Genomic DNA, 21488 nt, shown 5'->3' with positions numbered 1-21488 from the left:
ATGGCAGAAAATGAAGAACTAAAGAGCCTCTTGGTGAAAGTGAAAGAGTAGACTGAAAAAGTTGGCTTAAAGCTCAAAATTCAGATAACTAAGACCATGGAATCCTGTCCCATCATTTCATGACAAATAGATGGGGAAGCAATGGAAACAGTGTGAGACTTTATTTTGGGGGGTTCCAAAATCACTGCAGATGGTGACTACAGCCATGAAACCAAAAGACCCTTGCTCCTTGGAAGTAAAGCTATGACCAACTTCAAGAGCATATTAAAAAGCAGAGGCATTACTTTGACAATGAAGGTCCATCTAGACAATGCTATGGTTTTTCCAGTAATCATATACAGATGTGAGAGTTGGACCATAAGGAAAGCCTAGTGCCAAAGAATTGATTCTTTTGAACTGTGATGTTGGAGAAGACGCTTGAGAGTCCCTTGAATGGCAAGGAGAACAAACCAGCCAATCCTAAAGAAAATCAGTCCTGAATATTCATTGGAAGGACTGGTGCTAAAGCTGAAACTCCAATACTTTGGCCACCTGCTGCAAAGAATGGAGTCATTTGTAAAGACCCTGATTCTGGGCAAGATTGAAGGTGGGAGAAGGGGATGACAGAGGATGAGATGGTTGGATGGCATCACCAACTCAATGGACATGAGTTTGAGCAAGCTTTTGGAGTTGGTCATGAACAGGGAAGCCTGGAGTGCTGCAGTCCATGGGGTCACAAAGAATCAGACATGACTGAGCAACTGCACTGAATAGAATTGACACGGAGCACATCATGTGAATTGACACACAAGCTGGAATTAAGATTGTGGGGAGAAATATCAGTAACCTCAGATATGAAGAATATATCACCCTATGGCAGAAAGTGAATAGGAATGAAACAGCTTCTTGAAGAAGGTGAAAGAGGAAAGTGAGAAAGCTGGCTTAAAACTCAACATTCAAAAAGCAAAGATAATGGCATCATTTTCCATCACTTCATGGCAAACAGATGGGGAAAGAATTCAAACTGTGACAGACTTTATTTTCTCAAACCCCCAAATCACTGTGGACAGTGACAGCAGTCATTAAATTAAAAGGTGCTTGCTCCTTGGAGGAAAAGCTGTGACAAACCTAAATAGTGTGTTAAAAAGCAGAGACATCATTTTGCCTACAAAGGTCAGTATATCCAAAAGTATGTTTTTTCCAGTAGTCATGTATCGATATGAGAACTGAACAACAACAACAACAAAAAAAAAAGGGCTGAATGCTGAAGAATTGATGGCCTTAAACTGTAGTGCTGGAGAAGACTCGAGAGTCCCTTGGACAAGTAAGGAGATCCAAACAGTCAATTCTAAATGAAGCTAGTACTCAGGGCTGGTGCACTGGGATGACCCAGAGGGAAGAGATGGGAAGGGATGTGGGAGAGGGGTTCAAGGTGGGGAACACGTGTAAATCCATGGCTGATTCATATCAATGTATAGCAAAAAACACTACAATATTTTAAAGTAATTAGCCTCCAACTAATAAAAATAAATGAAAAAATAAATGAATAAATAAATTAAAAAGAAAGAAAGAAAATCAGTCCTGAATATTCATTGGAAGGACTGAGGCTGAAGCTGAAGTGCCAACACTTTGGCCACCTGATGTGAAGAGCCTACTCACTGGGAAAGACCCTGATGCTGGGAAAGATCAAAGGCAAGAGGAGAAACGGACAACAGAGGATGAGATGGTTGGATGGCATCACCGACTCAGTGGACATGAGTTTCAGAAAATTCTGGGTGATGGTGAAGGACAGGGAAGCCTCGCATGCTGCAGTCCATGGGGTCACAAAGAGTGGGACACCACAAGAACAACAAACAAAGAAATAACAAAGTGGATGATTAAATCAGACAAACACAGTTTGAGAAGAATTTAGAATTTGAAAGGAGGATAAGAAAATGATAATAAAACCTAATAAAAAAGCCTAAGACAGAGAGTGAAATGAAAACTTTTCAATCTTAATATTAAAATTCTTAAAGCCAGAATTGACAAATCTAAATTGAACACACACACACACACACACACACACACATATATATATAAAGAATGTAAAAATCAGGGCTATTCTAATCTTTTTATTTTCTTCTATAAGAATGCAAATGGGAACTAAGTTCACTCTTCCCAATTTTTGTAAACAAATCTGGGGAGAAAATAGAGTAACTGAAAACACAAATATTTGTGAATATATATGTACATTAAAATATATAAAATGAATAATTGACACTCCTAAACTGTTCTAATTGCTACTTATTTAGTGATCCTTTATTCTTTGACAAGATAAAATTCATATAAAGCTGCTTTCTCCTGTTGGGAAAAAAAAAAAAAGTGCAATCCATGCTTTTAGTGACCAGTCTAGAAATGGTGGGAGTCCTGAAGGGCAGAATCAGATTGAAAATCCTTGGATATTTCAAAGTGAAAGTAATGAAACCCAATTCTGATCTAAGCACACAGCCATGCTTGAAGTTATTGCTTTGCACAAAAAGTGATTTTTTTGTGAAAATGCTAGAAAAATAACCTTGCATCTTTTTCTCAAGTTGATCACATAGTGGTGACTGTAGCTGCTTGTTTGACAAGAATATTAGTGCTTTTGATTTCATAGTTTGCCTGAAGCTTTGCTCCCATGAACTTTCCCTTTCCCTTGAATCTGCTCCGATGATAAACTAGCAATTGTTAATTTTAAATATATTTCTCTCTGCTAATGAATAGCACATTACATATTCTTAAGTCTGTTTCCAACCTGATCCTCTCCCTTACGTCCACACCACAGGCAATTTCAGGAAAATTCTGCAAAATTAAATTTCATACATAGAACTTTGTAGATGCAGCATAACTAAAATACTAGAAAATAAAATGATCAAATATCTAAGTGCTTTTATATTCCTTTTTCTGGTTTTAATCAGCAATCTTTATTACATATTCACTGATGTAAAGGAGTTTTTAGGTAGAGATCTCTTTAGAAAAGAAACTTTGTAATGAATAAAAGACTTCTATACCCTCAAAAAGTTTATTTTCTAACATGGCAATAAAGAAACTGAAAGGAGCTACAAAAACTTTTTCTCCTTGTGAGTATTTGCTATCTGTTAAGTCCTTGCCCAGAAAACAGATTAATTACTCATCTTCAAAAGGGGAAAAATGAGAATGATTAAACATATAAATAATATGAGCCACATTAATGAAATGTTTCAGAGTAACTGTGGTTGAGAGTTGCTAATTTTCTCTTATCTTGGAAATAATGTGAGAGCAAAAGTGATACTGATAAGTACTGAAAAAAGTCATCTTAATATTACTGTTGTCCCATTATTGCCACAGCAAAGTCATGAGCATTTCCCTCTTTATCTCTGATATAAAAATAACACACTTTTCTTCAATTAAATTTTAAAGTAAACTTTCAATCTATGGTGATTATAAATAATTAATATGGAATATTAATTTGAAGATTTTTGATAATTCTTTTATATACTAATTACTAGTACATTATTTTTTACAGAAGAATTCACATGTAAAATTTTAAACAGGGATATGTTTTTTTCCCAATATTTCTTTTTTTTTCATTTATTTTTATTAGTTGGAGGCTAATTACTTTACAATATTGTAGCAGTTTTTCAATATTTCTAAGGTCACAGAGTTGACAATATAGAAATACTTTTGTTTTGAACTCACAATACATATCAAGTGCTTTACCTTTTTAAAATAATTATAATCCTCCACAACAGTTCTTCAAATCAGTCTCTATCCTACTTTTCCCATGAGCAAACTGAACCCTGGGCTGGTTAAATTATTAGATGAATGTCAACAACTATTAAGTGACAAAATGATATTTTGACTCAAATTCTTGCTTCTGCAGCATATTCCATTGAGTTGTAGAATATGATAAGTATTTGGAATTCAACTTGAACTTAATCTAAATGCTACCAAGCTTTCATTAGACATAATTATTTCATGAAGCTGCCCCTTCCATTGACTTAGGCTGTCTTGTCTTTTTATTCTACAGTTTCTTCCTGAAAGTGAAAGTCACTCAGTAGTGTCTGACTCTTTGCAACCCTATGGACTATACAGTCCATGGAATTCTTCAGACCAGAATACTGGAGTGGGTAGCCTTTCCCTTCTCCAGGGGATCTTCCCAAGCCAGGGATAGAACCCAGGTCTCCCGCATTGCAGGGAGATTCTTTACCAGCTGACCCATAAGGAAGCCCAAGAATACTCGAGTGGGTAGCCTATAGCTTCTCCAATGGATCTTCCTGACCCAGGAATTGAACCAGGGTCTCCTGCATTGCAGGCAGATTCTTTACCAACTGAACTATGATGGAAGCCCACAGTTTCTTCCTAGACTAATTTAAAGCAAGATTCTTAATCATCTTTTATATCTTACTTATTCCTAGATGAGTATTCAAAGATCATGTCACTCCTGAATTCAAGGAATTAGATAGTTCCAGGTGACTATTACCACCCCTTATCCAACCCGTCCAATTTCAATATATTTCCTTCAAACCTGGTTATTTTTTAGTTGTTTACCCAACAAATAACACCATGATATAACTAAACTTTTATGTCAAATTTAAAAAGACTGTCTTGCTCTCAGCCTTCTCTCACTTATTACTAATGCATCACCAATTTCAATTAGCTATCTTTTAAATATTTCTGATTGACTCATGCTCCTAAATCTCCTCTGCCACAAGCTTATTACAAGCTGTCATCATCTTTTACTTTAATTGCTGTAAAACCTAATTTGCTGCCTATTTTTCATTCAGATCCACTTTTAATCCACTCAACATATTACCTATAGCTAGAGAGACATTCTCAAAACATGCATCAGGTCATGCAATGTTCACTAAAACCCTCCAACAGCTGACCATTGCTTTAAGTTAAATTCACTGAGTTTGTCTAAAAATTTCTGCATAATCTGCCTTCAAGCCTCATTAAACATCACTCGCTCACCCGGGAAATAGTCAGTTCAAAGTCCAGGGGGGTTTTGTGGGTGTTGTGCAGTCCTCTTCATTGGGTATGTCATCCTACTCTGAAAATCGATGGAAAAGACAGGTGAAATGCCTTCCCTGAAGCAGGGAGGAATGAAAACTTCACTGAAAGTCTCATTTTGGGAGTGAAGAGTGGGAAAGTCATAGCAATGATGAAAACCCACAGGACTGACTTTATAAGGACTCTCTGCCCTGGTAACAGAGAAAGTTATTTAAGTAGACTTTCACTCTGTTCTCTAGGAACAAATCTTTTCTCAATGTCTCCCCTTCCCCCCACCCCCACCCCCCCAATCCATGGCAACATTTGTAATGGGCATTAGGGAGTGTTCCTTCTTGGAGAATTCATATTTTATAGCCATATCCTGCAAGTAAAATAATTTTTAGGTCAGGCCTATGGTTTATTTGACACCACCCTTGTGGTAGAAAGTGAAGAGGAACTAAAAACCCTCTTGATGAAAGTGAAAGAGGAGAGTGAAAAAGTTGCCTTAAAGCTCAACATTCGGAAAACTAAGATCATGGCATCTGGTCCCATCACTTCATGGCAAATAGATGGGGAAACAGTGGAAACAGTGGCAGACTTTATTTTTGAGGGCTTCAAAATCACTGCAGATGGTGATTGCAGCCATGAAATTAAAAGACACTTATTCCTTGGAAGGAAAGTTATTACCAAACTAGATAGCATATTCAAAAGCAGAGACATTACTTTGCCAACAAAGGTCCGTCTAGTCAAGGCTCTGGTTTTTCCAGTGGTCATGTGTGGATGTGAGAGTTGGACTGTGAAGAAAACTGAGCGCCAAAAAATTGCTGCTTTTGAACTGTGGTGTTGGAGAAGACTCTTGAGAGTCCCTTGGACTGCAAGGAGATCCAACCAGTCCATTTTAAAACAGATCAGTCCTGGGTGCTCATTGGAAGGACTGATGCTGAAACTCCAATACTTTGGCCACCTCATGTGAAGAGTTGACTCATTGGAAAAGACCCTGATGCTGGGAGGGATTGGGAGCAGGAGGAGAAGTGGACGACAGAGGATGAGATGGTTGGACGGCATCACCGTCTCAATGGACATGGATTTGAGTAAACTCCGGGAGTTGGTGATGGACAGGGAGGCCTGGCGTGCTGCGATTCATGGGGTCACAAAGAGTCAGGACACGACGGAGCAAATGAACTGAACTGAACTGATGGTTTATTTGATAATAGTGAATAAGTGAATCTAATCACCTTGGTCAGTACCACGTATTTGAATCTATACTCAAATTTTCTGCTAGATGTTAATTATCTAGCTTGATCTATCTATTTGAGTCTTACCTCCTTGATTTTTTTTTTTCATTCCCTCTGAAATTAATGACATATGATTTGAACCCTGTTGTTCAGTTCTCCCCACAGTTCAGCTTCTGCCTATATCTAAGTCCTTTGTTCAGCAAAAAGATCTAGGTAAGCCTCTCCTAGGTGGGGATCTAGAAGCAGTTGACTTTTTCAGTCTACAAGTCTCAGATTTTTCTTATTTCTTCTTTAAATTCACTTCTGCTTTCAAACTACCGAATTCTTCCTGAGGCTCATCTCTCTTTTTATTTAGTTCTTTGTTTTCAGCAATGCTTTACTGTGTCGCTTTAAAAACAGCACACATAACTGATAGTCTGCTGAATAACCGTTTCTTCTGCAGCTATCCAGATTTTCAAAGGAAACGATTTTACAAAATAACTATCCTTTATAATAATTGGCATGTTTCCAATATCTGATAAACACTTCCTCACTCACTGCCATCTGCTAAGTAAACTGAGAGATCCTAGTACTTTATTTTTATTTTTATAATGTATAATTTGCATGTAGATCTCCCTTATTAGTTTAGTATATTTTGACAAATACATAAACTTGTGTAACAAATATCACAATCAAGATTTAGAACTCTTTTATCATCCCAGAAAGTTTTTTCATGTCCTTTTCCAATCAATGCTCCTACAACAAGAGATATCAGATCTAATTTTTATCATCACAAATTTGTTTGCCTTTTCTTAAAGTTTATATAAATCAAATCACACAAATGATCTCTTCTGCATAAATCTTCTTTTGTTTTACGTACTGTTTTTTCTTTAATCTGTTATGTTGAGGATATGAGTTGCAAACTAATTTTAATTGTAGAATAGTGTTACATTGTGTATATATACATTTTTAAATTATTCATCTGTTTACAGACAGCTGAGAAGCTTCCAGTTTGTTGGAAATATTTAGAGCTTTGAACATTCTTGTACTAATTTTTTTGTGGATACCTGTTTTAATTTCTCTTGCAACAATAAATACAAAATGGAATTCCTGAGTCATAGAAAGTTCATATTGAAATTTATAAGAAGCTATCAAATGGTTTTCTAACTTGGTTCTATTTCATATTTTCATTGTCAATGAATGAAATTTCTGGTTGCATCAGAAACTCACAGATATTCATGCTTTCATTTCTTTATATTTTTGCAATGTTAGTTAGAGTGTAGTGGTGGTATCAGATAATTTTCTTTCTCTAATGGCAGTTGTAGCACATTTTAATTTGCTTACTGTCTAGTTGTATATTTGCTTTGTGAAATATCCAACTCTTTGTTCACTATTTACTTGGGTTATTTGATTTTTAAAATTGGTTTTAAGAGCTTTTCACATCTACATATGTGTCTTGTTAAACATTTGTTTTGTGAATATTTAACCTATGCTATAGCTTGATTATTTTTCATGATGGCTTTTAATGAGCAGAATTTGTTCATTTTGAGAGAGACCAGTTTATCAATGGTCAATGTACAATTGTGTGTGTGCATTTGTGTTACTGTCAAAGATAACTTAGCAAGCCATGAGGTCATAAAGATATTCTTTTATATATTCTTAAAAAGCAATTTTTTTCCTAATGGAAAGCAATGCTGCATATGCATTGAAAGGACATGCTGAAGCTGAAGCTCCAGTACTTTGCCCACCTGATGCAAAGAACTGATTCACTGGAAACTACCCTGATACTGGGAAAAATTGAGGGCAAAAGAAGAGGGCAGCAGATGAGATGATTAGATAGCATCACCAACTCATGAGATGTGAGATAGTAGAGGACAGGTAAACTTGATGTGCTGAGTCCATGGGGTCACAAAGAGTCAGACAGGATTTAGTGACAGAATAACAGAAACAACAATAATTTTTGCCTTTTGTTTTTTTCGTGTTTTTTTTTTAACTATACTATACTATGGTAGTCATTTATGCAATCAAACACTAATATAGACATTATGTAATTATTTTATAGATGGTGCTTATATCTACAATCAGTTGGTATTAAGTAAATGAGAGATTAACCAGCTATTTGAAAAATCTTCAATTGCAAAACAAGTTTCCACAGAGAACAAGAAATTCTGCTGGTTGATGGACTGAAGCATCAGCTCTTACCCTACAGTTCCTATTCCAGCCTGGTAATATCTCTGTCTGTTACATACTATGGTGATCATAATTTCTTATGGGTTCTATTTGATAGAACTCTGACTGATATGTATCCTTATCACCTTTTTCCAGAGTTTAATTGGAGCAATATTTTGCAAAATATTACTTTAATTTCTTATTTACATTTTTGCATGCAAGACTTCATCTGTAACCAGCTTGATTTATCTACACAAGTGGATAGATGGAGATGTTCATTAATTGGGATCATTTCAAAAGTAACGGACTTTCCCGGTGAGAATCTACCTGCAACGTAGGAGACCCGGGTTCAATCCCTGGGTCTGGAAGACCCCTGGAGAAGGAAATGGCAATCCACTCCAGTATTCTTGCCCAGAAAATCTCATGGAGAGAAAAACCTGGCGGGCTACAGTCTACAGGGTCGACAAGAGTCAGATATGATTGCGCAATTAAAACAAAAAAGTAATAAATCAGACAGAGCCAACTGTAAGCACCTGACGTGTTTGTGGCAAAACACCAAGATTATCATTAGGTTTAGACAATAAGCAAAACAATTTTACAAAATGTTTATTCTTATTTATTTATTTTTGGTTGCACTGAGTCTTCATTTCTACATGCAGGCTTTCTCTAGTTGTGACAAACTGGTCTACTCTTCACTGCAGTGCAGTGGTTTCCCATGTTGTGGAGCATGAACTCTAGAGCATGGGCTCAAATTTTGTGGTGCATGGTCCTAGTTGCTCTGAGGCATGTGGATCTTCCCAGGCCAGTGATCAAACCCATGTTCCCTGCTTTGACTGGCAGACTCTTACCCACTGAAACATCAGAGGAGTCCCCCAAATCTTTTAAAACAATAATAATAACCACGTCTAAAGGCTTAGGTTACAGAATTTCTTCTATAGGTGTAGATAAGAAATTCATTTTGCCCATAGTTGTATTGAAGTTTTCTATTCAAGAGTATCAACAATATATGATAAAGAAACATGCTTATGAATAACTTTTCTTGTCTGACCCTCAAGTGTTCTACTTAGGAAATGGTGTGTTTTAGTCATTGAGGGATGGGAGGGATGGGTAGTTCAAGAACATAAGGACTTGTTTCACACTTTACTTCGGACACTAGTAAGTAAATTTCTGGGGACATTCTTAAAAGAGGTTATTTACAGACTCATTGATAGGCATCCAAACAGGCGGTCCTGGAACAGAGGTTTTGGTTATCCATAGTTATTATACAGTAATCCAAGGAATTCCTGTCTGGCTTGAGAGTATGTGTATAAAGGCAGAAATGTAGATCAAGATGAAAAGCTGATAAAGTTTTGAGCTTTAAGATCAGGAAGAAATCATCAGAACCACTGTAGTAGGTAGTAGCAATAATATTTAATTCTCCAAAAGAGCCAAGTAGAACCAGTTGCAGCTCATCAATCACTGGTTCAGTTCTGTTACTAGTTCAGCTTTCACTCAGACAACCTACTCAAATACTGTGGAGTTCCTGAAGAGCCTTGTGATTATGAGAATCCCTTTTCCAGTAAATCCCCAAAGTCATTTAAACCCATACTTTCTCCATCAAATGCCATTTTATAAAGAGAAGAGAAATCTGAGTGACTATCTTTCCCATGAAAATATAAACAACAACCTATAATATTCATTTTTATAACCTTGAAAGACTCATCATAAACTTTGACAGATAGCCTTTGCTTAATTTGAATTGAAGTTTAAGGGCAAAATAGGCCAGTGAAACCTGAAACAATAGAGTAGTTCATCTTGGGTGTGGCTACTCATGCCAGGATTAGGGATTGTCTATGCTCCCTGCAGATGTTTAGTATCCTGGAATTGTCAGTTAAGGGCAAGTTAAAGTAAGATGATCCCAAGAGGGAATCACGTTTATTTAATTATGTGTTGATTTTGAAGCTAGGACTGGATTCTCTACAAAAATCTCTAAATTTTAACGCTGTCCTTCAAACTCTAGCTAAAGTGCTTTGAAGTTTAACTGGACCACAGAAATTCTATTTTCACTAGTCATTTAACAGTCGTATAGTATTGAGTTACACCTTTTGAACCAATATTGCATTCCAAATTAACTCATTATTATTAATTGATTTTTCATTTGACTGAGCATTTCCTTCTAACCTAAATTGTAAGCTCTTTAAGGACAAAATGTGGGCATCTCTGTGTTCCGTTAAGTTCTTCTTAAAGTAGACACTTTAAAATATTGGTTGGTTAATAAATAGCTTAATTTATATACTAGTGGCAGGGACATATCTAAGCAATTATTCTGAAATACTGTCCTAGGAAAAGCAGTCCTTAGTTTTATCTTGAAATTTATGAAAAGCAACAACCAGGAATTGCCTGAAATTTGCATATTACAAGAGAAAAAAATTTAAAAGGCAAATGAGAGAACAAAGCACAATATAGTTTTGATATATGAAAACATATGAATATCATACAGTATTTCTGAATAATATGTTTTTTATTAATACACCTATTTAAAATTTCAATGAAATGATGTCACCATAATATCCTATTACAGATTACAAAAAATCAACATTAGTGGCGTATTCTGCCTTTGAAATTCCAGCCAAATCCATAATCTAACTGGATATAGAAATAGGCAGAAGCCTAGTTGAGTAGGAGACTCAGTTCAGTGCCAATACAACTCGTGATTCTAGTCATGTAGGAAGAACAGTGGAGACACAGAAAAAATGAGAAGATTATAATTTAGATAAAAGGGAATAAGAAAATAGAGTCTTTCACTTATAGTCACTGGTTTATAAAGTCACTGAGCAAATCTGAAGATCATGGATTTGCTTTGAATTCAGCTTGAGTTCTAAACTTGACAGTGTATTAATAACTTCTAAATGGCTGATGAAAAAAAATCCCTTGATGTGATTTTTATTGGCATTTAATAGATTAGTTCACAAATTATTGAGGTGGCATGGTGAAACCACTAATTGACCATGACATTTCTATAAAATGCTATTAAAAATATTACAGTACCTACTGCCAGGTGAGTTGATTGTACCTTTCCTGCTATATTAAATGATAAATTTAAATGTAAGAAAAAATAAATTTGCCAATGAATTCAAAATTCTCAGGATGGGATCATTTCACTGACAAAGTAAAATAAATAAGGCATTGTAATTTACTTATCAGATTTTCTCTATAATTTTAAATGCAAATCAGTACTTAAAATATGCATTATAATTTAAAAATATTCCTGTGAATAATTATGCAAGAAAATGTGTTTGAGGGAGAGTAAATATCTCCCTGTCCAAAAGGATCGGTTTTATTACCTGCAAATTTGACTAAAATTGTATTATTAGAAAGAATCACTTGGATTAGGATATGGATTCCAAAAGGCTGCACTGAAAAGACAATTATGTTTTCTTAAATGCTGTGTCTTGTGCTCTTGCATAAATATGTATTTTTTGTTGAAGTATAATTGATTTACAATCATATGTTAGTTTTAGAGGTACAACTTGGTAATTCAATATTCTTATAGATTATAATACATTTAAAGTTATTACAAAATATTGGCTTTTCCCTGTTGTTTTTGTTGTTGTTATTCAGTTGCTAAATCATGTCCCACTCTTTGGGACCCAACGGATTGCAGCACACCAGGCTTTCCTGTGCTTTCCTGTCTCACAGAGTTCACTCAAATTCATGTCCATTGAGTCGGTAATATTATCTAACCTTCTCATCCTCTGCCATCCTCTTCTCCTTTTGCCTTCAGTCTTTTCCAGCATCAGGGTCTCTTCCAATGAGTCAGCTCTTATCAGGTGGCCAAAATATTGGAGTTTCAGCTTCAGCATCAGTCCTTCCAATGAATACTCAGGGTTGATTTCATTTAATATGGACAGGTTTGATCTCTTTGCAGTCCAAGGGTCTCTCAAGAGTCTTCTCCAGCACCACAATTTGAAAGCATGAATTCTTCAGGGCTCAGACTTATTTATGGCACAACTCTCACCCCCATGCATGACTACTAGAAAATCAATAGCTTTGGCTATACAGACCTGCTTTTTATATGTCTCTGCTTTTTAATATGCTATGTTTGTTGTAGCTTTCCTTCCAAGGAGCAAGTCACAATTTCATGGCTCCAGTCACCATCCACAGTGATTTTGGAGCCTAAGAAATTAAAAATCTGTCACTGCTTCCACTTTTCCCTCATCTATTGCCATGAAGTAGTGGGGCCAGATACCATGATCTTAGTTGTCTAATGTTGAGCTTCAAGCCAGTTTTTTCACCCTTCTTTTTCATCCTGTGCTGTACAATAAATATACATATCACCCTGCAGTCATTTATTTTATACTTGGTACATTGTACTTCTTAATAGCCTAACACAACCTTGCCCCTCTCCCTTTCCCTCTTCACATAGGTAACCACTATTTTGTTCTCTGTATCTGTCTATTTCTGTTTTGTTATATTTGCTCTGCTTTTTTTTTTTTTTTTTTTTTAGATTCCACAGTTAAATGGTAATTTTCAGCATTTGTCTTTCTTTGTTCGACTTACTTCACTAAGTTAATACACTTTAGGTTAATCCATATTGATGCAAATAGTAAAATTGTATTCATTTTTATATGAGTAATAAATATATCTTTACATATCATATCTTTATAGATTCACTGGTTGATAGTCACTTAGGATGCTTTCATATTTTGAAAATAGTAAATGATGCTGCTAAGAACATTAGAGTGCATGTATCTTTTCCAATTAGAGTTTTCATTTTGGGGGGATATATACACAAGAGTCCTTTGGACTGCAAGGAGATCCAAAGAGTCCATCCTAAAAGAGATCAGTCCGGGGTGTTCATTGGAAGGACTGATGTTGAAGCTGACACTCCAATACTTTGGCCACCTGATGCGAAGAGCTGGCTCATTGGAAAAGACCTTGATGCTGTGAAAGATTGAGGGCAGGAGGAGAAAGGGATGACAGAGGATGAGATGGTTGAGTGGATGAGGTGGCATCACCGACTCAATAGACATGGGTTTGGGTGGACTCCGAGAGTTGGTGACGGACAGGGAGGTCTGGCGTACTGTGGTTCATGGGGTCGCAAAGAGTCGGACATGACTGAGAAACTGAACTGAACTGAACTGATACCCAAGAATAGAATTTCTGGATCAAGGGATTGTTCTATTTTAAATATCTTGAGGAAACTTACAATATTTTTTACAGTGACTGCAATAATTCACATTTCTACTAACAGTGTACTAGGCTACCCTTTATTCCACATTCTCACCAATATTTGTTACTTGTGATCTTTTTTTTTTTAATTTTATTTTTTTTTAATTGGAGTATAGTTGCTTTACAATGTTGTGTTAGTTTCTACTGTACACAAAGTGAATCAGCTGCCTGTATACATATATCCCCTCTTTTTTTGGAGTTCATCCCATTTAGGTCACCGTGCTTATAGACTAAAACCCAAAGGAATTCAGAAGTTGCTTTATAAGCAAGAACGTGGCTGAGATCTGAATCATTTATTGGACCTAGATTTTCTCTTCTATAAACTCGCAAGAGCAGCAGTATGGGCTGTTGTGAGGATTAAAGGATGTAAGAGCTCAAATCTATTCAGTGTGGTGAACTGCTCTTTCTGTAATGCAAACTCCCTGGTTGCTAGGTCAACGTTTTATTCTTTGCTTCTATATTTAGGAAATTAATCCTTTGTCAATTGTTTCATTTGTTATTATTTTCTCCCATTCTGAATGCTGTCTTTTCACCTTGGTTATAGTTTCCTTTGCAGTACAAAAGTTTTTAAGCTTAATCAGGTCCAGTTGCTTAATTTTATTTTCATTTCCATTACTCTAGGAGGTGAGTCATAGAGGATCTTGCTTTGATTTGTGTCATTGAGTTTTCTGCCCTTTTCCTCTTAAGAGTTTTACAGTCTCTGGTCTCACATTTAAGTCTTATCCATTTTGAATTTATCTTTGCCTATGGTGTTAGGAAGTGTTCTAATTTCATTCTTTTACATGTAGCTGTCCAGTTTTTCCAGCACCATTTATTGAAGAGGCTGTCTGTGCCCGTTGTATATTGTTGCCTCCTTTGTCAAAAACAAGGTCATAGGTGCATGGGTTTTTTTCTGGGCTTTCTATCTGTTCCATTGATCTATATTTCTGTTTTTGTGCCAGTACCATACTGTCTTGATGACTGTAGGTTTGTAGTATAATCTGAAGTCAGGAAGGTTGATTCCTCTAGCTCCATTTTTCTTTCTCAAGACTGCTTTGACTTTTCAGGGTCTTTTGTGTTTCCAAATGAATTGTAAATTTTTTCATTCTAATTCTGTGAAAAATGCCATTGGTAATTTGAAAGAAATTGCATTGAATCTGTAGATTGAATTTGGCAGTATAGTCACTTTCACAATATTGATTCTTCTTACCAGGAAGGTGGAATATCTCTCCATCTCTTTCTGTCATCTTTGATTTCTTTCCTTAGTGTCTCATAGTTTTCTATGTACAGTTCTATTTTATCTCCTTAAGTAAGTTTATTCCTAGATATTATATTCTTTTTGTTGCAATGGTGATGGGAATTCCTTAATTCATCTTTCTGATTTTTCATTGTTAGTATATAGAAATGCACGTGATTTCTCTGTATTGATTTTGTATCCTGTGACTTTGCTAAATTCACTGATTAGCTCTAGTAATTTTCTGATAGTATCTTTAGGGTTTTCTACATACAGTATCATGTCATTTGCAACAATGAGAGTTTTACATCTTTTCTGATCTGGATTCCTTTTATTTTTTTTTTTCCTTATGTTTCTTATATTTGTTTTTTTCTTATGCTGTAGCTAAAACTTCCAAAACTTGAATAATAATGATGAAAGTGGACACCCTTGTTTTGTTCCTGATCTTAGGGGAAATGTTTTCAGTTTTTTCACCATTGAGAATAATGTTTGCTGTAGGCTTATTATATGACATTTACTATGTTAAGGTAAGTTCCTTCTATGCCCATTTCTTGAAGAGTTTTAATCATAAATGGGTGTTGAAATTTGTCAGTGGTTTTTTCTGCACCTATTGAGATTATCACATGGTTTGTATCTTTCAATTTGTTAATATGGTGTATCACATTCATTGATGTGTGTATATTGAAGAATCCATGCGTTCCTGGAATAAACATAACTTGATCATGGTGTATGAGCTTTATAATGTGTTATTGAATTCTGTTTGCTAAAACTCTGTTGAGGATTTTTGCATTTATCTTCATCAGTGATATTGGCCTGTAGTTTCCTTTTTTATTATACTGTCTTTGTGTGGTGTTGGAGAAGACTCTTGAGAATCCCTTGGACTGCAAGGAGATCCAACCAGTCCATCCTAAAGGAGATCAGTCCTGGGTGTTCATTAGAGGGACTGATGTTGAAGCTGCAACTCCAATACTTTGGCCACCTGATGCGAAGAGCTGATTCATTTGAAAAGACCCTGATGCTGGGAAAGATTGAGGGCAGGAGAAGAAGGGGATGACAGAGGATGAGATGGTTGTATGGCATCACCTACTCAATGGACATGGGTTTGGGTGGGCTCTGGGAGCTGGTGATGGACAGGGAGGCCTGGCGTGCTGTGGTTCATGGGGTCGCAAAAAGTCGGACACGACTGAGCAACTGAACTGAACTGAACTGCCTGGTTTTGCTCTCAGGGTGATGGTGGCCTTGTAGAATGAGTTTGAAAGTGTTCCTTCCTCTGCAGTTTTTTGAAAGTGTTCTAGAAGTATAAGCATTAACTCCTCTAAATGTTTGATAGAATTCTCTTGTGAAGCCATCTGGTCCTGGGCTTTTGTTTTTTGGAAAATTTTTGATCACAGCTTCAATTTCAGTGTTTTTAATTGGTTTGTTCATAATTTCCATTTCTTCCTGGTTCAGCCTTGGAAGATTGAACTCCTCTAAGTATCTTTTCATTTCTTCCAGGATATCCATTTTATTGCCACATAGTGGTTCATAATAGTTTCTTATAATCCTTTTTATTTCTACATTGTCTACTGTAACCTCTCCTTTGTCATTTCTATTTTGTTGATTTGATTATTTTCTCTTTTTTTCTTGATGAAACTGGCTAAAGATTGGTCAATTTTGTTTACCTTATCTGAAAACCAGCTTTTAGATTTATTAATTTTTCATATTTTTTTCTTTTGCATTTATTTCTGTTCTAATCTTTATCATTTCTTTCCTTCTGTTAATTTTGGAGTGTTTTTGTCCTTCTATTTCCAGATGTTTTAGGTGTAAAGTTAGGTTGTCTATTTGATATTTTTCTTGTCTCCTGATATGATTGTATTGCTGTAAATTTCCCTCTTAGAACTGCTTCTGTTGCATCTCATGGGTTTTGAGTTGTTGTGTTTTCATTGTCATTTGTTTCTAGAATTTTTTTTAAATTTTCCTTTTGATTTCTTCAGTAACCTGTTGTTTATTTAGAAATGTATTGGTTAATCTCCATGTGTTTTTATTTTTTACAGTTTTTTTTCCCCCTTGTAACTGATATCTAGTTTCATTGCATTGCGGTGGGAAAAGATGTCTGATATGATTTTAATTTTTTTTAAAAATTTACTGAGGTTTGATTTCTGAGACATGATGTGGTCTATCCTGGAGAATGCTCCATGTGCACATGAGAAGAAGCTGTATTCTCCTGCATTTGGATGGAATATCCTGAAGTTATCAATGAGATCCATCTCATCTAATGTATCATTTAAGACTTTTGTTTCCTTATTAATTATCTCATTTGGTGATTTGTCTATTGGTGTAATTGGGGTGTTAAAGTTTTTACTATTATTGTATTATGGTCAATTTCTCCTTTTATATTTGTAAGTGTTTGTCTTATGTAGTGAGGTGCTCCTATGTTGGGTGCATAGATATTTACAATTGCTATGTCTTCGTCTTGTATTGATCCCTTGATCATTATGTAGTGTCCTTCCTTATCACTTGTAATATTCTTTATTTTAATGTCCATTTTGTCTGCTCTGAGGATTACTATTCCAGTTTTTTTTTTTTTTTTTTTTTTTGCTTTCCATTTATATAGAATATATATTTTCCATCCTCTCACTTGCAGTTTATATGTATCTTTAGGTCTGAAGTAGGTTTGTTATAGAGAGCATATATATATATGGGTCCTGTGTGTTTGTATCCATTCAGCCAGTCTGTGTCTTTTGGTTGGAGCATTAACCCATTTACATTTAAAGTAATTGTTTATAAACATGTTAATATTGCCATTTTCTTAATTGTTTGGGGGTTGATTTTGTAGTTTTTTTTTCTTTTCTTGTATTTCCTGACTATATAAATCCCTTTAACATTTTTGTAAAGCTGGATTGGTGGTACTGGATTCTCTTAACTTTAAGAAAAAGAAATGCAAAAAAGCAAACTGGCTGTCTAAGGAGGACTTATAAATAGCTGTGAAAAGAAGAGAAGCAAAAAGCAAAGGAGAAAAGGAAAGACAGACCCATTTGAATGCAGAGTTACAAATAATAGCAAGGAGAGATAAGAAAGCCTCCCTCAGCAATCAGTGCAAAGAAATAGAAGAAAACAATTGAATAGGAAAGACTAGAGATCTCTTCAAGAAAATTAGAGATACTAAGGGAACATTTCATGCAAAGGTGGGCACAATAAAGGACAGAAATGGTATGGACCTAAGAGAAGCAAAAGATATTAAGAAGATGTAGTAAGAATACACAGACAAACTATACAAAAAAGATCTTCATGACCCAAACAACCTCGAAGGTGTGATCACCCACCTAAAGCCAGATATCCTGGAATGCAAAGAGAAATTGGCTTTAGGAAGCATCACTACTAACAAAGCTTGTGGAAGTGATGGAAATTCCAGTTGAGCTATTTCAAATCCAAAAAGATGATGCTATGCAAGTGCTGCACTCAATATGCCAGCAAATTTGGAAAACTAAACAGTGGACACAGGACTGGAAAATTTCAGTGTTCCTTCCAATTCCAAAGAAAGGCAATGCCAAAGAATGCTCTAACGACCACACAATTGCACTCATCTCACATGCTAGCAAAGTAATACTCAAAATTATCCAAGCCAGGCTTCAAGAGTTTGTAAACTGTGAACTTCCAGGTGTTCAAACTGGATTTAGAAAAGGCAGAGGAACCAGAGATCAAATTTCAAACATTGGTTGGATCATCGAAAAAGTAAGAGAGTTCCAGAAAAAAAATCTCCTGCTTTACTAACTAGCCAGAGTCTTTGACTGTGTGGATCACAGCAAACTGTGGAAAATTCTTCAAGAGATGGGAATACCAGACCACCTGACCTGCCTCTTGAGAAATCTGTATGCAAGTCAGGATGCAACAGTTAGAACTGGATATGGAACAACAGACTGGTTCCAATTAGTGAAGGGAATATGTCAAGGATGTCTATTGTCGCCCTGCTTATTTGACTTCTATGCAGAATACACCATGAGAAATGCTGGGCTAGATGAAGCACAAACTGAAATCAAGATTGCCGGGGGAGGTATGCAGATGACATCACCCCTATGAACAGAAAGTGAAGAAGAACAAAAGAGCCTTTTGATGAGAGTGAAAGAAGAGAGTGAAAAAGTTGGCTTAAAGCTCAACATTCAGAAAACTAAGATCATGGCATTGATCCCATCACTTCATTGGAAATAGATGTGGAAAAAATGGAAATATGACAGACTTTATTTTGTGGGGCTCCAAAATCACTGCAGATGGTGACTGCAGCCATGACATTAAAAGATGCTTGTTCCTTGGAAAAAAAGTTATGGCCAATCTAGACAACATATTTAAAAGCACAGACATTCTTTTGCCAAAGAAAAATCTCCATCTAATCAAAGCTTTTGTTTTTCTAGTAGTTATGTATGGATGTGAGAGTTGGACCATAAAAAAAGCTGAGTACCAAAGAATTGATGCTTTTGAACGGTGGTGTTGGAAAAGACTCTTGAGAGTCCCTTGAAGTGCAAGGAAATCCAACCAGTCCATCCTAAAGGAAATCAGTCCTGAAGGACTGATGTCAAAGCTAAAACTCCAATACTTTGGCCACAAGATGTGAAGAACTGACTCATTTGAAAAGACCCTGATGCTGGGAAAGATTGAAGGCAGGACAAAACGGGGATGACAGAGGATGAGATGGTTGGATGGCATCACCGACTCAATGGACATGAGTCTGAGTAGGCACCATTTAGTTGGTGATGGACAGGGAGGCCTGGTGTGCTGCAGTCCATGGGGTCGCATGCAAAGATTCGATGCGACCAAATGACTGAACTGTACTGAACTTGCTTGTCTGAAAAGATTTTGATTTCTCCATCAGTTTTGAATGAGATCCTTGCCTGGTGCAGTAGTCTTGGTTGTAGATTTTTCCCTATCAGCACTTTAAATATACCCTGCCATTCCTTTCTGGTCTGCAGAGTTTCTTCTTAAGATCAGCTGTTAAATGTATGGGGTTTCCCTTGTATGTTACTTGTTGCTTTTCCCTTGCTGTATTTAATATTCTTTCTTTGTGTTTATCCTTTGTTGGTTTGATTAGTATGTGTCTTGATGGGTTTCTCCTTGGATTTATCCTGTATGGGACTCTTTGTGCCTCTTGGACTTGATTGACTATTTCCTTTAGCATGTTGGGGCAGTTTTCAACTATAATCTCTTCAAAAATTTTCTCATGCACTTTCTTTTTCTCTTCTTCTTCTGGGATCCCTATAATTCAAATGTTGTTGCATTTGATATTATCTCAGAGGTCTCTGAAACTATCCTCAGTTCTTTTCATTCTTTTTACTTTATTCTGCTCTTCATAAATTATTTCCACCATTTTGTCTTCCAACTCACTAATTTGTTCTTCTTCAGATATTGATGCTATTGATTCCTCCTAGAGTATTTTTAATTTCAGTAATTGTGTTATTTGTCTCTGTTTGTTTATTCTTTAATTCTTCTAGGTCTTTGTTAATTGTTTTTTTTTTTTTTTTTCATTTTCTCCAATCTGTCTTCAAGGTTTTTGATCATCTCCTCTATCATTATTCTGAATTCTTTTTCAGGTAGTTTGACTATTTCCTCTTCATTTATGTGGACTTCTGTGTTTCTAGTTTGTTCCTTCATTTGTGGACTATTTCTCTCCTTTTTCACTATTTTGTTTAAACTTATTGTGTTTGAGGTCTCCTTTTCCCAGGCATCAAGGCTGAGTTCTATCTTGCTTTTGGTTTCTGCCCTCCTAATATTGGTCCACTGGTTTGTGTAAGGTTTGTATAGGGTGAGATTTGTGCTGAGTTTTTTTTTTTTTTTTTTTTCATCTGATGTGCAAGGCTGAGTGAGGTGGTAATCCTCTCTGCCGATGATTGTGTTTGCATTTTTTCTTTGTTTGCTGTTTGGAGGCTACTGGTGGTTGAGTGATGCTGGGTCTTGTATTCAAGTGATTTCCTTTGTGGGAATTCTCACTATGTGATACTCCCTAGGGTAAGTTCTGGAGAAGGCAATGGCACCCCACTCCAGTCCTCTTGCCTGGAAAATCCCATGGACAGAGGAGCCTGGTGGGCTGCAGTCCATGGGTCACTAAGAGTCAGACATGACTGAGCGACTTCACTTTGACTTTTCACTTTCATGCACTGGACAAGGAAATGGCAGCCCACTCCACTGTTCTTGCCTGGAGAATCCCAGGGACGGGGGAGCCTGGTGGGCTGCCATCTATGGGGTTGCACAGAGTCGGACACGACTGAAGCGACTTAGCAGCAGCAGCAGCAGCAGGGTAAGTTCTGTGGTAGTCTAGGGTCTTGGATTCAGTGCTCCCACTCAAAAGGCTCAGGGCTTGATCTCTGGTTAGGAATGAAGATTTCATAAATGTGTTTTTATGGCAATAAATGAGATTAAAATAATACCCCAAAATGAGAAACCAAAGATGAACCCCAGACAAATGGCAGTTACAAAACCAGGCAAATGATAATTAGTATAAAAGAATATACATCCAGAAGAAAAGCGACAAAAATAAAGTACAACAGATTGACCTGGAGAACAAAGGAAACCAAAAATTATGTCTACCAGCTGAGAACAAAACTAACTAAAGCACAAAATGGAAAAGAAAACTAAAACAAGGTGCCAGGTGGAAAATAAAGGAATGAAAACAAAACTAACAAATTTGTTGAGAGGGAAGGGAAGAAATAAAAGAAAGAAAGAATAGATATGCAAAGTTAAACAGAGGT

Source organism: Odocoileus virginianus, chromosome 10 (assembly GCF_023699985.2).
Source record: "Odocoileus virginianus isolate 20LAN1187 ecotype Illinois chromosome 10, Ovbor_1.2, whole genome shotgun sequence".
NCBI classification, from domain to species: domain Eukaryota; kingdom Metazoa; phylum Chordata; class Mammalia; order Artiodactyla; family Cervidae; genus Odocoileus; species Odocoileus virginianus.
The sequence above is the reverse complement of the archived record's forward strand: the minus strand, read 5'-3'. Positions refer to the sequence as shown.